This window comes from Artemia franciscana, chromosome 5 (assembly GCF_032884065.1).
Source record: "Artemia franciscana chromosome 5, ASM3288406v1, whole genome shotgun sequence".
NCBI lineage: Eukaryota > Metazoa > Arthropoda > Branchiopoda > Anostraca > Artemiidae > Artemia > Artemia franciscana.
Genome location: NC_088867.1, coordinates 48,963,443 through 48,977,963, shown reverse-complemented (window position 1 = coordinate 48,977,963; position 14,521 = coordinate 48,963,443).

Sequence of the window (14,521 nt, the reverse complement as noted above, 5' to 3'; positions counted from 1 at the left end):
TAAGTTTTTGGTTATCATATTAAAGTTCTCTAATATATTAAAAAAGTTAATTTGTTTTAATAAATCAATTTTATTTTACATGCCAATAGCGGCAGAGTGAAATATCGGTTCTCATCTGTTGTGCACCGAGTTTGAAGGACAATAAACAGCCTTTTTCTTTGTAAGAAAGTTTGATTCCTATTTTGCATTTCGTATCAAATTTAGTAGATAAGTGAACATTCTTAATTCTGTAGGATCGGAAAAAAATTTATAGAACTTAAAACTGGTTTACATGAATGAACTAGTGAAAAAAGAAAAGGTTTTTCGCCGGTTCTGGAAATACCGGTTTTGATAAGTTCTAAGTTATAATAAGAACTGAACACAAGTAGGGAAGAATAATAAAGGCATGTACAAACCATTAGCTGATTTTTACATGTTCAACAGCATCCACAGAATTTGCTCTAATTGTTGGGTCTCATTTATCATCTGTGGTAAATTATTCAAATGAGGAGAGAGAAGCAGAAGAAAGGAAGAACACCAGTGCCACTGTAGACCTAGAAAAGTTTCTGTGCGTTTCGAGGATTATTTACCTGCCTGAAACTTCAAAAGTGAAGAAAACCATTTTGTTGTTTGTCGTAAAATAAGAATCACTAATTTTTTTAGGGTTTGAGGTGATAATGAGAAACTTGAAAAAAAAAGTTTTTGCAAGTTTTATCTCGCAATAGTAAAGTTTTTCGCAAAATTTTATTTCGCAATAAATGAAATTTGTTTATCTGGCATATTTTCAATTTATTTTTCAATCTTCAAAAAACCAATTTTTTAAGGAAATTTAGTGGATAGGTAGAGCTGAAGCTTAGATGTGTAAGGATAATGGAAATGTCGAATTACGTTGAAGGGTTAAAACCACAGGACTTCAGAAAAATAGCGTATCAAAAACTTGCACAGGAAAAAAATGGATTCCTTTGTTTGACAACACTCCAAATTCTGTCAAAGTAAAACAACGAATACAATAGGGTTCGAATCTTGATGCTTGATACAATGACAGTTTTTTTAGCATAATAATTGGTTAATTGAAAAGATTGCCTAAAAATGACTAGTGGCGGTTGTAGTCTTCCTTGCACCCGGGTCAGAATTATGATCTTTTTTAACTAATTATATTTTTTGCTCATCCTTTGCTAAACGAATTTACTGCACATCCCAGCTCTTCTGCTCTTCGTGAAGTCTACTCAACCAAGAAATTCCAGCATGAGTCATCCTGAGTCAAGAAAATAAATTGAAAATTTTAAATATACTGATTTTGCTGATTTAAAATATATAAGTTTCATCATTTATGTATTTATTATTGTTTTAAAAAGTAGAGTTGTAACAAAGAGTCAAACTTTAGCGTAAAGAGCGGGGTGTTGAGGAGGGAACCACCCTTTTAATATACGGAATAATTTCTGCTCATTTTAAGTTTTAATGTCGCTCCTTACTTGCTGTTAAAAAAACTTGCTTTTTTTTATTTGTAATTACTTAAGGAACCCTGGTTAAAAGGTTGATTCAGCAAAGGTTGAAGCTCATGTAGTAATCAACGTGTATATGCCTACAAATTATAACAAGAACAATCTGATTCACGATTTGCGTCTGTCTGTAAGCTTTTAGTCAGGTTTCTTCAAAAAGTGGCCTAAGAAGGATAACTTCATATACTGAGCTAATTTCCTCAACTTTAACTTAAATCATGTTGTTGCTTCGTTTGTCAGTCGCAAGATCAAAGTTTTTAAAGAATGATTCTACTCGGACCTCCTTCCTATCTCTACTTTCTTTTACTCATCCCCACCTATTACTCAAAATGTAGAGTCGAGTTGGTTTTCCTACCGAAGCTTTTAATTTGAAGACTGTTCTTTATTACTACAGCTCCAGCAAGCAGTACAGGAAAATCAATCCTCTTAAGATTTTTATTGCTATCTACAGAATCTATTGCACTGTCCATGAATTGGCACTTTTTCAGTATCAGGTGGTGTTGTTGAGGTAACAGATATTTTAAATAATTCTCCATGTTTGACTATGAAAAATAACCCAGCGTCAAAAACTACCCCAATCAACGCTTAAAATCAATTGTGTAAGATTGTTATCGCAACTACTACGATTGGTCACGACTTTCCAATCAGATAGGTAGCTGAATATAATACGGGGTAATAAGATGGCCACCGCAAATGTATGACAAGAAAATCTTTTTCAAGAAAACCGAAAAGTTTAACTACCCTTTTTAATTGACCAATAAAACTGGTGGGCAACTAGGCAACCTCCCTGCCAAATATTGTTTTCTTAAATGCTGCGATAATTTTTTTTAGATAGCCATTTTCTTCATCCTAGTTGAAAGGCCTAAAAACTATGCCCTTGAGTATAACATGACTCCACAGCCCCCTCCACAGCCCCTGGGTAAAGGTGTTTAAGTTATAAAATGTATCTATTGTTTACCAATAGTAGTTGCTATTAAGATGCATGTATAAATTTTCAGGGAGGAGGGGGAATTTTCTGCTGGGGGTTTTTCCACGGGGGATTTTTTTATGGGGTTGAAGTTTCCAGGGAGTGAACTTGTCAGGGGAAATTACAGACTGTGGAAATTTGCCAGAATTCTCATACAAAAATCTTTTTATATGTATTGCTTTCTTTTTCCCGTCTCAATCCTAAGCATGGAGTGGTTAAGAGTAATTGTTTGGGGTGGATTTTAACCGGGATTGAATTATATAGAAGATATTTCTATGGTAAGGGGGGTTCCGTCCGTGGAGGTGGGATCAGATTTCCTGGAATTATTTAAAAATAACCAAAACTCAAAAAAAAAACAAGTTTTTTTTCTATTGAATGTAAGGAGCAACATTAAAACTTAAAACACGCAGTAATAATTACTAATATGATGAGAGTTGCCCTCTCCTCAGGAAATCCATCTGTACGCTAAAGTTTGAATTGTGTCCCGATTCTTTAAGAATGATTCCTGAAACACAAAAACATTAATTAGAACAAAATGGCTTTTTTAAAAGTTCTGAAAAACTTTAGCGTAAAGACCGAGGTTTTGAGGAGGGGGCAACCCCCTTCATTTACGCAACAATTTCTGTTAGTTTTAAGTTTTAATGCCGTTCCTTACTTTCAGTTTTTGTGAAGAAGAAAATTGTATTTATTTAATTTTTACCATAAAATACACTTCATTCTAAACAAATCGTACTTAAAAATAAGTTTATTGGCCCTTAATTTAGGGACCTGGCTATTTCTTAATGGCTAAGGACGGCTAAAAATATATATTTTTTACCTTAAATATGCTTTACTGTAAATAAATCATATTTACAAATAAGTTTATAGGCCTTTAACCAATGGGCCTGGCTATCTCGTATTAGCTAAGGACTGCTAAATAATTGTTATTTCTACCAGAAAAAACACTTCAATTATACATTTGTGCTTACAAATAAGTTTATAGACCCGTAATTTAGGGGTCTTTCTATATAGCAATAGCCAAGGACATCTAAGTTTTTTTTTATTTCTTTCATAAAATATACTTTCTTCTGCATGAATCAAATATACAAATAGGTTTATATGCCCTTAATTATGGGACCTGGCTATCTAATAATAGCTAAGAACAGTTAAAAATCATTATTTCTACCATAAATTACACTTCATCTTAAACAAATAGTATTTACAAATAAGTTTATTTTCCATTAATTTAGAGGTCTGGCTATTTCATAATGGCTAAGTACTGCTAAAAAAAACTTCATTTTTAACATAAAATGCAATTCATTTTTAACAAATCGTACTTACGTAAAATTCTTAAATAAAAATTCTTAATAAAATTCAAAACTTAAATAAAATTCTTTTTATTTGGCTTGCTTTCTCTTTTCCGTCTCAATTTTACACGAGGAGTGGTTAAAATTAATTGTCCGGGGTATTAAAAGTAATTGTCCGGGGTATTGAATTATCTAGAGGATACTTTCATAGTAAGGGGGCTCCTCCGTGGAGATGGGGTCATATTTTCTGAAATTATTCAAAAAAAGATCAAAAATATAGTAAAAAGACAAGTTTTTTTCAACTGAAAGTAAGAAGTGACATTAAAAATTTAAACGAACCAAAATTATTCTGTCTGTGAATGGGGTTGCCACCTCCTCAAAACCTCTCTTTACTCTTAAGTTTGAATTTTGTTGCAATTTTTTAAGAATGACTCCTGAAATACTAGGGTCGTTTAATTAGAACAGCAAGACGCTCTTTCCAAGAACTAAAAAACTTTAGCGTATAGAGCGAGGCGTTGAGGAAGGGACAGTCCCCTTCATTTAGGTATTAATTTCTGTTCGTTTTAATTTTTAATGTTGCTATTTACTTTCAGTTGAAAAAACTTGTCAGTCTGAAAACAAGACGTTTTTAAATGTTGGACCATTATCTTCTGGTTTCTTGTTATTTTTGTAATTTTATATTATTTTTTAATTTTCAAATACACAAAAAAAATGATTTTTCAGAATAGGACAGGTGTCATAAGACTACTATTGCCCCAAGTCTAGCTAAATTAGCAGTAAACAAGTTTCATCTTCCTCAATGAGATGATTTTGCATATTTGAACTTTTTTGTATTACTTTTCTATTCTAAGTTCGACAGCTAGTTTAGATTTTGTCAAATAACAAATAATTATCTAATAGTAATAATATCTAATAAATAATAATATCTACAAATGTAGATAATTTTGTTACTTTGTTATACTTTATAATAAAAATTGTTTTAGTAATAGCATCGATTTTTCTAATTCCCTGCTTTCTTTAGTTTGATTTACGGAAAAAGTAGATGTACTATGTTTTTACTGTTTTCTGTTTATTTGGTTTTGAAATTTGAAAGTAAATAATCCACAGGGGGATCTGAGGTGTATTTTTCATAAAAAGGGGCGGTTGAAGAAGTAAGTTTGGGAAGGACTATGTTAGTTAAAGAACAAACGCGACACAGATGGGCCTATTTTTTGGGGAGAAATACCTCAATCATCTCTGATCAAGGTTAAGGCAAAAGGAAAAGACAACATTTAAAAAATAAGTATTTTGATGAAACTTGCATGATGTTGATGTTTTTTTAGCTAGATGGCGTTCGTTATTGTTCTCATTTTCTATTATCATTTCTTCTTTTGGTCACAGAGAGACGTCTGAACTATTTAGACCCTGAAAGGTCTAACTTAATAATTTGAGCCGTTTTTTAGATATTAATTTGTCACCCTTTTGACAATATTCATGATAAATGTTCGTTTTGATTTAGTTCAACGTCCGTCTAAATGTTCCTTGAAAGCTTCAGTGTAATACCCTCTGTTTATTGTGTAGCAACAGTTGTAGTATGAGTAGTAAACATTTTTAAAATGAAATAATAAATATCCTTCCGTGATCTTTCTTTCGGGAAAAAAATCACATTTTTGTTTATAAGAGTTTGAAACTCTGTGCTTTGAATGCTTGACTCTGTCTATCAATTCTTCTTTTTAAAACAGTAAAAAACTTTAGCGTAAAGAGCGGGGCGTTGATGAGGAAGCAGCCTCTTTCATATACGAAGTAATTTTTGTTCGTTTTAAGTTTTAATGTCGCTCCTTACTTTCAGTTAAAAAAACTTGTTTTTTTTTATTTAATTTCTGAACGTTTTTGAATCAATGCATGTTTTGATTTTGGCTCTCCGCAGAGGAATAATTAAAACGAAATTTGCATTTTTTTTTTTTGGCTAAATGGCTTTCTCATAATTTTGATCGAATGATTTTGAGAAAAAAAGAGCGAGGGAGGAAGCCTAGTTGCCCTCCGATTTTTGGTTAATTAAAAAGGCAACTAGAACTTTTAATTTTTTACGAATATTTTTATTAGTAAGAGATTTACGTAACTTATAAATTAGCTTACGTAAAGAACTTTTGTATTCTCATATTTTTATTACATATATGAGGGGGTTCACCCCCTTGTCAGATCCTCGCTCTTTACACTAAAGCTTAAATTTTGTCCCAATTCATTAAGAATGACCCCAGAATCACAAAAGCCGTAGAATAAATAGTTGAAATTACTAAAAATACTTTAACGTAAAGAGCGAGGTATTAGGAGGAGGTGAGCCCCTCAAATGGGTAATAATTTCTGTTTGTTTTAAGTTTTAATGCTGTTCCTTACTTCCAGCTGAAAGTAATTTTTCATATTTATTTTTTCATTGTGTTTTTAAATAATGCTAGTAAATCCTGCGCTCACTTCATGGAGATTTTCATCCCCCATGACAAATTATCGATGAAAAGTTCCCCCAGCATATCCCCCTTTTCTCAACCCCTCCCCCAACCAAAAAAATCCTCCTGAAAACGCCTGTACACTTCCCAATAACCATTACTATATGTAAGCATTGGTCAAAGTTTGTAACTTGTTGCCCCTCCCATGGGGACTGTGGGGGACTAAGTCGTCCCTAAAGACATAGTTATAAGGTTTTTCGACTACGTTGAATAAGAATTTTGATCCGTTGACTTTGGTAAAATAATTAGTGTAGGAGGGGGCCTAGGTGCCCTCCTATTTTTTTGGTCACTTAAAAAGGGCACTATAACTTTTCATTTCCGTTAGAATGAGCCCTCTTGCAACATTCTAGGACAACTGGGTCGATACGATCACCCCTGGGAAAAAGAAAAAAAAACAAAAAAACAAATAAACACGCATCCGTGATCTGCCTTCTTGCAAAAAATACAAAATTCCACATTTTTTAGATAGGAGCTTGAAACTTCTACAGTAGGGTTCTCTGATACCCTGAATCTGATGGTGTGATTTTCGTTAAGATTCTATGACTTTTGGGGGGCGTTTCCCCCTATTTTCTAAAATAACGCAAATTTTCTCAGGCTCGTAACTTTTGATGGGTAAAACTAAACTTGATGAAACTTATATATTTAAAATCAGCATTAAAATGTGATTCTTTTGATGTAGGTATTGGTACCAAAATTCCGTTTTTTAGAGTTTCGGTTACTATTGAGCCGGGTCGCTCCTTACTACAGTTCGTTACCACGAACTTTTGATTGGAAAGGTTATACTTATCTAGCCACAGATTTCTTAGCATGGGTGCTGAAATTTAGTTCACAGGAAATAAAAAATCTCACTCGTTATTTACAAAGAGGATTTGATTGCTTCAAAGAAAATAAAATTGACAAGGATTCATTTTGCTGATATGAATAAATTGACAATTCTTTATATTTAAGTCAAAAAGCCACGGCTTATTTAATCTACCAATTAAAGGCAAGCCGACACATCAATTAAGACAGGGCTTAAGTGTGACATTTACGATACTCAGGGAACATATTCGTAGACAGAAAACGTTGCAACTCTGGTGGCATATTCCCTCCATCACCATCATCAAACTTTCCGACATTTTGTCTTAGCACTTGGGCAGCCGTTTCAGCCAGCCCTTTGGCTGGCTGAGAACTAGTAAAATAAATAAAACTGTAAGTATAAAGCTCTTTGTACCTCCTATAGATGTATAGTCGACTTGTTTTAATGGAAAACTAGGCTAACAAAAGCTGGAGGCCTTTGGTGTGTATGATTAGCCTATATTAACAGAGCTCAGACTCCACCCCATTAATGTGCAAATATATACCCTGCATTGCGTACTGAATCCAAATTCATTGTTCTCGATCAAGTAAAACAGAGGGCTTTTTGGTAAATATGGGATAGTCTATATTTCTTATTTTAAAATAAAGAGTATAGGTTACTGCTTCATGCTTTTTTTGTTATTTACAAATTTGGCTGTTTAGTTTACATTTTATTTTAAGCACTTTATATATCTTTGAAAATAATAAATTTCTCTTCAGTTTTTTGGTCCCTAAAAGGGGTTAAATCATTGGCATCAAACTTCCAAACTTATTGTTTTATTATAGGGTAAACCAACCAGTAGTCGGTCACAGACATAATCTCAGGCAGAATCTTTGATTGGATTGCAACATGCCCAAAATTCGGTCTCTTGAGCACCTGATCTCAGTCAGAGACTTGCTTTTTCTGAGTCACTTCCGAAAAACCTGTTTAGATTTTCTTTGCTGATATCTATGACTCAGGCTCTTTGTCTGGTTATTAGACATTTTAATGTCTTGAAATTTGTTATTTTAAATTGGATTTTCATAGAGAAAATAGTGGATCCAGGATTTTCTTTGGGGGAGGGCATAATAGGTTGCTTAGATAAACTTGCAAACAAAAAAATGCCCACAAAATAAAGGGAACCTCAACAATTATGCGTTGTAGGGTAGAGGAAATGGTCTAATGTATAAAAGAGTTTGGCCTTTATTTTAATGTTTTAAGATGAACAGAGGAGGTGATATGTTGTATAATGCGGAGCTTTAATTAGATGAAAATAGGCAGTAAAGTGACCATCATTTCTCACAAAAACTTAAATTAATAAATTTTGTGCTTCTCAATTTGACAGGTGCAGATGGATAAATAATTTGACTGGAGAAGGGGATAGTGTTCCTCTGAGACTATAAAAATGAAAATTTCTGTTTGGGGGGTGGGGGTACAAGAAAACTAAAAAACGGCATAAGAAATTATTTTGATGTATTTTTGTTATGTTTTTATTCATTCAGACAAACATTTTAGGGGGGATGGGGGTTCAACCCCTCCCCCCTCCTATATATGTCCTTGAAACCCTACCTTATTTTGTCTAAAGGCAGAGGAATCAAACTGAGTTGTTTTTTTTTTAAGAGGAGTTTTTTTTTGGGTAGGGCGAGATGACTCCGAAATTTTTGTTAGGAGGACTCCAGCCGTCATGAAGAATGTGGGGTACATTTTTTTTATTTATATTTCTTTTTTGCCCGTCTTCTAACTGGCTTTGTTGCTAGTTTAATGTAAGTGCAGTATAAAGTACTTTGGTTTATTCTGTAATTCCCAATTTTCCTTTGTTTAAGTTTAATTATTTTGTCTACTATTTCATATATCAATTAACTATTTTAGGATTATTATTTTTTAATTATTTATTCTTACTTTATATATAAATTTTCTAAACCATACATATAAATGGAGGAAATTAGAAGCTCAAGTTGAAATATGGCATTGTTTTGAATAGATTGCGATTTTTAAAAGGATGGGGAATAATTGAACTTTGACAAGCATTTTCCTTTGTTTAAGTTTAATTATTTTGTCTACTATTTTATATATCAATTAACTATTTTAGGATTATTATTTTTTAATTATTTATTCTTACTTTATATATAAATTTTCTAAACCATACATATAAATGGAGGAAATTAGAAGCTCAAGTTGATATGGCGTTGTTTTGAATAGATTGCAATTTTTAAAAGGACAGGGAATAATTGAACTTCAACAAGCATACAAGAAAGATACCTTCCTACAAGGACGTAATAAAAACGTCTTTATAATCGTTTTTATTGCAGTTCTTTAATTCAAAATCCTTCTAAGGATCAAAATCTGTTCAATAAGACATATGCTTGACCTTTTGCAAAAAGTTCCTTACCCAGATAGATAACTGCTTGATTGACTTTGCATCCTTGCATTTTGTGCACTGAACATATCCAACAGAAGATTAATGGAGGTTGTCTTCTCTAAACGGTTCCATAGTTAAATTAAGTTGTTAACAAGCTTTATATTTTTTCTTTTTTTAATGAAATTTTTTGTTTTTTATTTTTTTAATAAAATTTTTATTTATGGCACTTGGTATTAACCAAGTGACATATAGCAATTGCAAATTCTGTTGGTCTGTTGGTCCTGGTTTTGCTACTTTAGGCACTTCCAGGTAAGCTAGGACAACGAAATTTGGCAGGCGTATAAGGGACTGAACCAGATTAAATTAGAAACAGTCTTTTTTCTGATTTGACCATCTGGGGGGGGGGGAGGAGTGAAGGGTCTGTTAATTCAAAAAAAATTGAAGTATTTTAAACTTACAAACAGTTGATCAGATCTTAATGAAATTTGATGTTGGGAAGAATATTGTGTCTCAGAGCTGTCATTTTAAATCCCTACTGGATCTGGTGACATTCAGGGAGGGGGAAACCTAAAATCTTGGAAAACACGTAGAGTGGAGGGATTGGGATGAAACTTAGTAGGGAAAATAAGCACAAGTCCTAGATACATGATTGACATAATCGGAACGGGTCTGCTCTCTTTGGGGTAGTTAAGGGGGGGGGGGGTAATTCTGAAAAATTAGAATTAATGCGGTATTTATAACTTACAAACGGGTAATTGGATCTCAATGAAATTTGATATTTAGAAGGATATCGTTTCTCAGAGTTCTTCCTTTAAATCCCTACCAGATCTGGTGACATTGGGGAGGGGAAAACCTAAAACTTGGAAAACTCTTAGAGTGGAGGGCTCGGGATGAAACTTGGTTTGGAAAAGAAGCACAAGTTCTAGATACATGACTGAAATAACCGGAACGGATCTGCTCTCTTTGTGATAGTTTGGGGGGGGGGGTGATTCTAAAAAATTGGAAAAATTGAGGTATTTTTAACTTACGAACAGGTGATCGGATCGCAATGAAATTTGATATTTAGAAGGATATCGTGTCTCAGAGCTATTACTTTAAATCCTGACCGGATCTGGTTACATATGGGGGGAGTTGGGAGGGGGAAACCTAAAACTTCGAAAATACTTAGACTGGAGGGATCAGAATGAAACTTGGTGGGAAAAATAAAAACCTGTCTAAGATACGTGACCAACATAACCAGACCGGATCTGCTCTCTGGTGGAGTTGAGGAGGGGGGTAATTTTGAAAATTGAGGTATTTGTAACTTATGAAAGGGTGACCAAATCTTAATGAAATTTAATATTTAAAAGGATCTTGTGCTTTAAAGCTCTAATTTTGAATTCCGACCAGATCCTGTGACATTTGGGGGAGTTGGAAGGGGAAACTGGAATTCTTGGAAAACCTGAAAATTGGGGTATTTTTATCTTACAAATAGGTGATCCGATATTAATGAAATTTGATATTTAGAAGGAATTCATTTCTTAGAGCTCTTATTTCAAATCCCGACCAGATCTTTGACATTGGGGGGAGTTGGTGAGGGAAATCTTGGAAAACACTTGGAGTGGAGGAATCGGGATGAAGCTTGGTGGATAGAAATAGCAAATGTCCTTGATATATGATTGACCAAACCGTACTGGATTCGCTCTCTTTGGAGGACTTGGGGGCAGGGGTTCAGTGATTTGGCGAGTCAGGTGTTTCTGGACGTGCTAGGACGATGAAAATCGGTAGGCATGTCAGGGGTCTTCACAAATTGACTTGATAAAGTCGTTTTCCCAGAATCAACCAACTGGGGGGCAAAAGGGAGAGGAAAAATTAGAAAAAATTAGGTATTTATAACTTACGAGTGGGTGATCGGATCTTAATGAATTTTGATATTTAGAAGGACATCCTGACTCAGAGCTCTTATTTTAAATCCTGACGGGCATTAAGCCTTTTATTTTCCTTTTAAATCAATCTATTGATTCACAGAATTTTGTTGGAGCTCATATCATATGATCTCTTGGCTCTTAGCTCTTCTTGCCTTGTCACAAGTGCCATATGAGCTCTTAGCTCTTGTTTCTTTGATACCTTTTGTTCAAGCTTAGTCTAGCATAACTCATCCAGCTAAATCCATAAGTTTTCGAATTTTTTTGTACATGTCTATTAATGAAAAGTGGTCGTTTATTAACTGGACATGGTTACCAAAGCTGATAGCAAAAAAAAAATACTTACCTTTTTTGTTACTTTACTGATTTCCGTTTTGATACTGGTACCAAAATTTGTGCTTTTTGGTTAACCATCCAGGGCCGTCCGTCCGGGGATTTCAGACGGCGACAACAGAGGGGTAGTCTTTGCCAAAGATACAGACTTGAAAAGAAAATTTCAATCCTGTTTTGCACGGGCGGAATAGCTATCAACGAGAGATTTGCGGTGGAGGGAGAGCGCCTTCGAGAATATATGCTTCGTAGTCAGTCTGATGCTATTAATGGTACCAGATCTTGGGCACCCACAATCTTTCCATACCGAAAACCAGAATTTTGCTCTATGACAAGTGGCTACCAGCGAATGATTCTTGGGCCATTTTTACACCATCCCTTTACGAACTTTTACTTTAGGTACCGCTAACCTCTCAGCATGAAGGAGAGCGTGACAAGTTTCAATACAATAAATATTGAGACAAATTCGGACTTCTTCTTTAGAGAGATCTTTTGGTTTTTGGAGGAGATTAAAGGGAATACGGATTTTATTAAAAATTTCTTCTGTCGCCAGAGCAAATAGTTGCTTATGAGCCTTAAGCCAATCAAGACGAAATTTAGGCTGTTGAGTTTCCTGGCGGGTTTGGTGACCATTTGAAGAGACAATATGTACAGAAGACGAGACAGGAAGGTGATCAGAAATTTGATTGTCCGTTACTACCCTAACATTTTGAACAGTTAAATTATGAGAAATGGCAACATGGTTTAGATTTGACACACTAGAGGAGCTGTGAATATATGTAAAATCCCTATCTTTTCCTACCACAGCAAGGTAATCACCAAAAAGATTCTTAATCAAAGAGGTACGAGATGATTGTAGAGAAGAAATCTCAGAAAAGTTGCAGTTGAAATCTCCAATTACTACACAAGAAAAACCCTGGCGCTTAATTTTAGATATACATGAATTTAGTTTCTCACAAGAAAGGGCAAAAAGACGTTCTGAATGCTCATCTTTATAATCTGTTGCCAAATACACGTTAATAAATACACAACTTTCAATTCGTACTGCGAGAAGATTGTCAGACTTTTCGAATAGACTGGACAGAACACATGACCGAACAAACGTAGCTAGGCCTCCTGAAGGTCTTCCTCGGCTGCCGCTCTGTTTAGCTGGGACTTTGTAGGCCTTGGTGGTATGATTCAGTTCTAGCAGGTTTTCACTTTGCACGGTAATAAAGTGCTCTTGAATGCACACTACATCATGTTCGACACTTAAATCACTAAGGATCGGGAGCTTCTCAATGAACGAGCCATTGATGTTCCATGAAATGAAGCTATAGCACTTGCTCATGATTTCTGTAGTTGCCTGTTTTCGGGACAACTAATACTGTAGCAGGTATGACCCGGCACTTTACACTCTACAAAAAGGGAGTTTTGAGCAGGGAGCTTCGCGCGTGGAAATGTGCTCATGCGAACCACATTTTGAACATGTTGATGGATTTTTACAGTTGGAAGCTAGATGGCCTATCCTGTGGCAGTTGAAACAACGGCGCGGAAGGAAGACAAATTCTTGGGCTTGTAATCGTTCGTAGCCACTTCTAACCGAGTTTTCAAGGAAAACTTCAAGATCACTCCGCGTCTGAAAATATACTTTATATGTTCTCGACTTTCCACACTGGTTTACCTTCGTATATTTTGGTATTAATTCTTCGAGGTTCGAGTGATTGATATCCTCTGGCAGGCGCTTGACCACGCCGATATAAGCAGATTCTTTTAATGAGGCATTTAGACTTGGGCTTGATGTTTTCATAGTTTCAACTATTTTCGTGGCTGCTGTCTTAGTTCCAACGACAAGTTTGCACTCGTTTTTGGTGCACTTTAATTCCGTAACGTCTTCCACAGAGTTCAGGTACATGGAGTCCAAGAAAACCTTGCGTTCGTTTGGGCCTTTAAGGTCAGTTGGTGGGTTTTTCACCATAACAGCGTATGACGGCTTTGAGGGGGGTGCACAATTTAAGGATTGCTGAGAGGGCTTAGGCAGGCTCATTTGAGGGTGGGTTAGCGTTGCTAAAGCACCGTCCAACTTCCTAGACATTTCGTTTATTTTAGAAATAGCTGTGGCGCTAACGGCATCGCCTATTGCGGGAACTTCACAGGGGCTGAATATCACAAATTTAGGAATGTTCACTTTTTGCTTCGCGGTGTTTACTAAGGTTTTCGACATTTCGAGAATATTGTCCTCATCTTTGGCACGGATTACTACTCTATTAGGCTCATTAAGTTCTGTATGGAGAATTCGTTTAGCTAGTATAATTGTCTCCTGGTCGTAGTAGCCTACCGCTGATTTGATTCCATTTTAATGCCATCGTTAAGCGCTCTGCTAATGAAGTTCAATACTGCATTTAATATCAGTTTCTCACCCATCTTACGATTCCCATAGACAATCCAAAAGCGTAGTCCGTTAAACCGGTTCTGACGTCAAAATCTTGATAGTTATTGTAGGTCAGAAATTCACTGTAGGTACTTATCAAGTTCAAAGTCCCAAGGTATATGATATTTAAGTATCGATTTCAAATTCACGTAGTAAAAATGTCAATAGCAAATAAATCTAAACAATCGGATAAATAATGTCTCTAGGGAAATCACACAGGTTGAAGCCTTACTCAATTGAAAGGTTAATATCCAAAAAGAGGTGTTTACTGAACAAACTCTGAATGAAGACTGATATATATATATATATATATATATATATATATATATATATATATATATATATATATATATATATATATATATATATATATATATATATATATATATATATATATATATATATATATATATATATAAATAAGTTGTGTGTCTGTCTCTGGATCAGGTAATGCCATGTTTCTGTGTTGACTGACGTCATGAAATTAGTT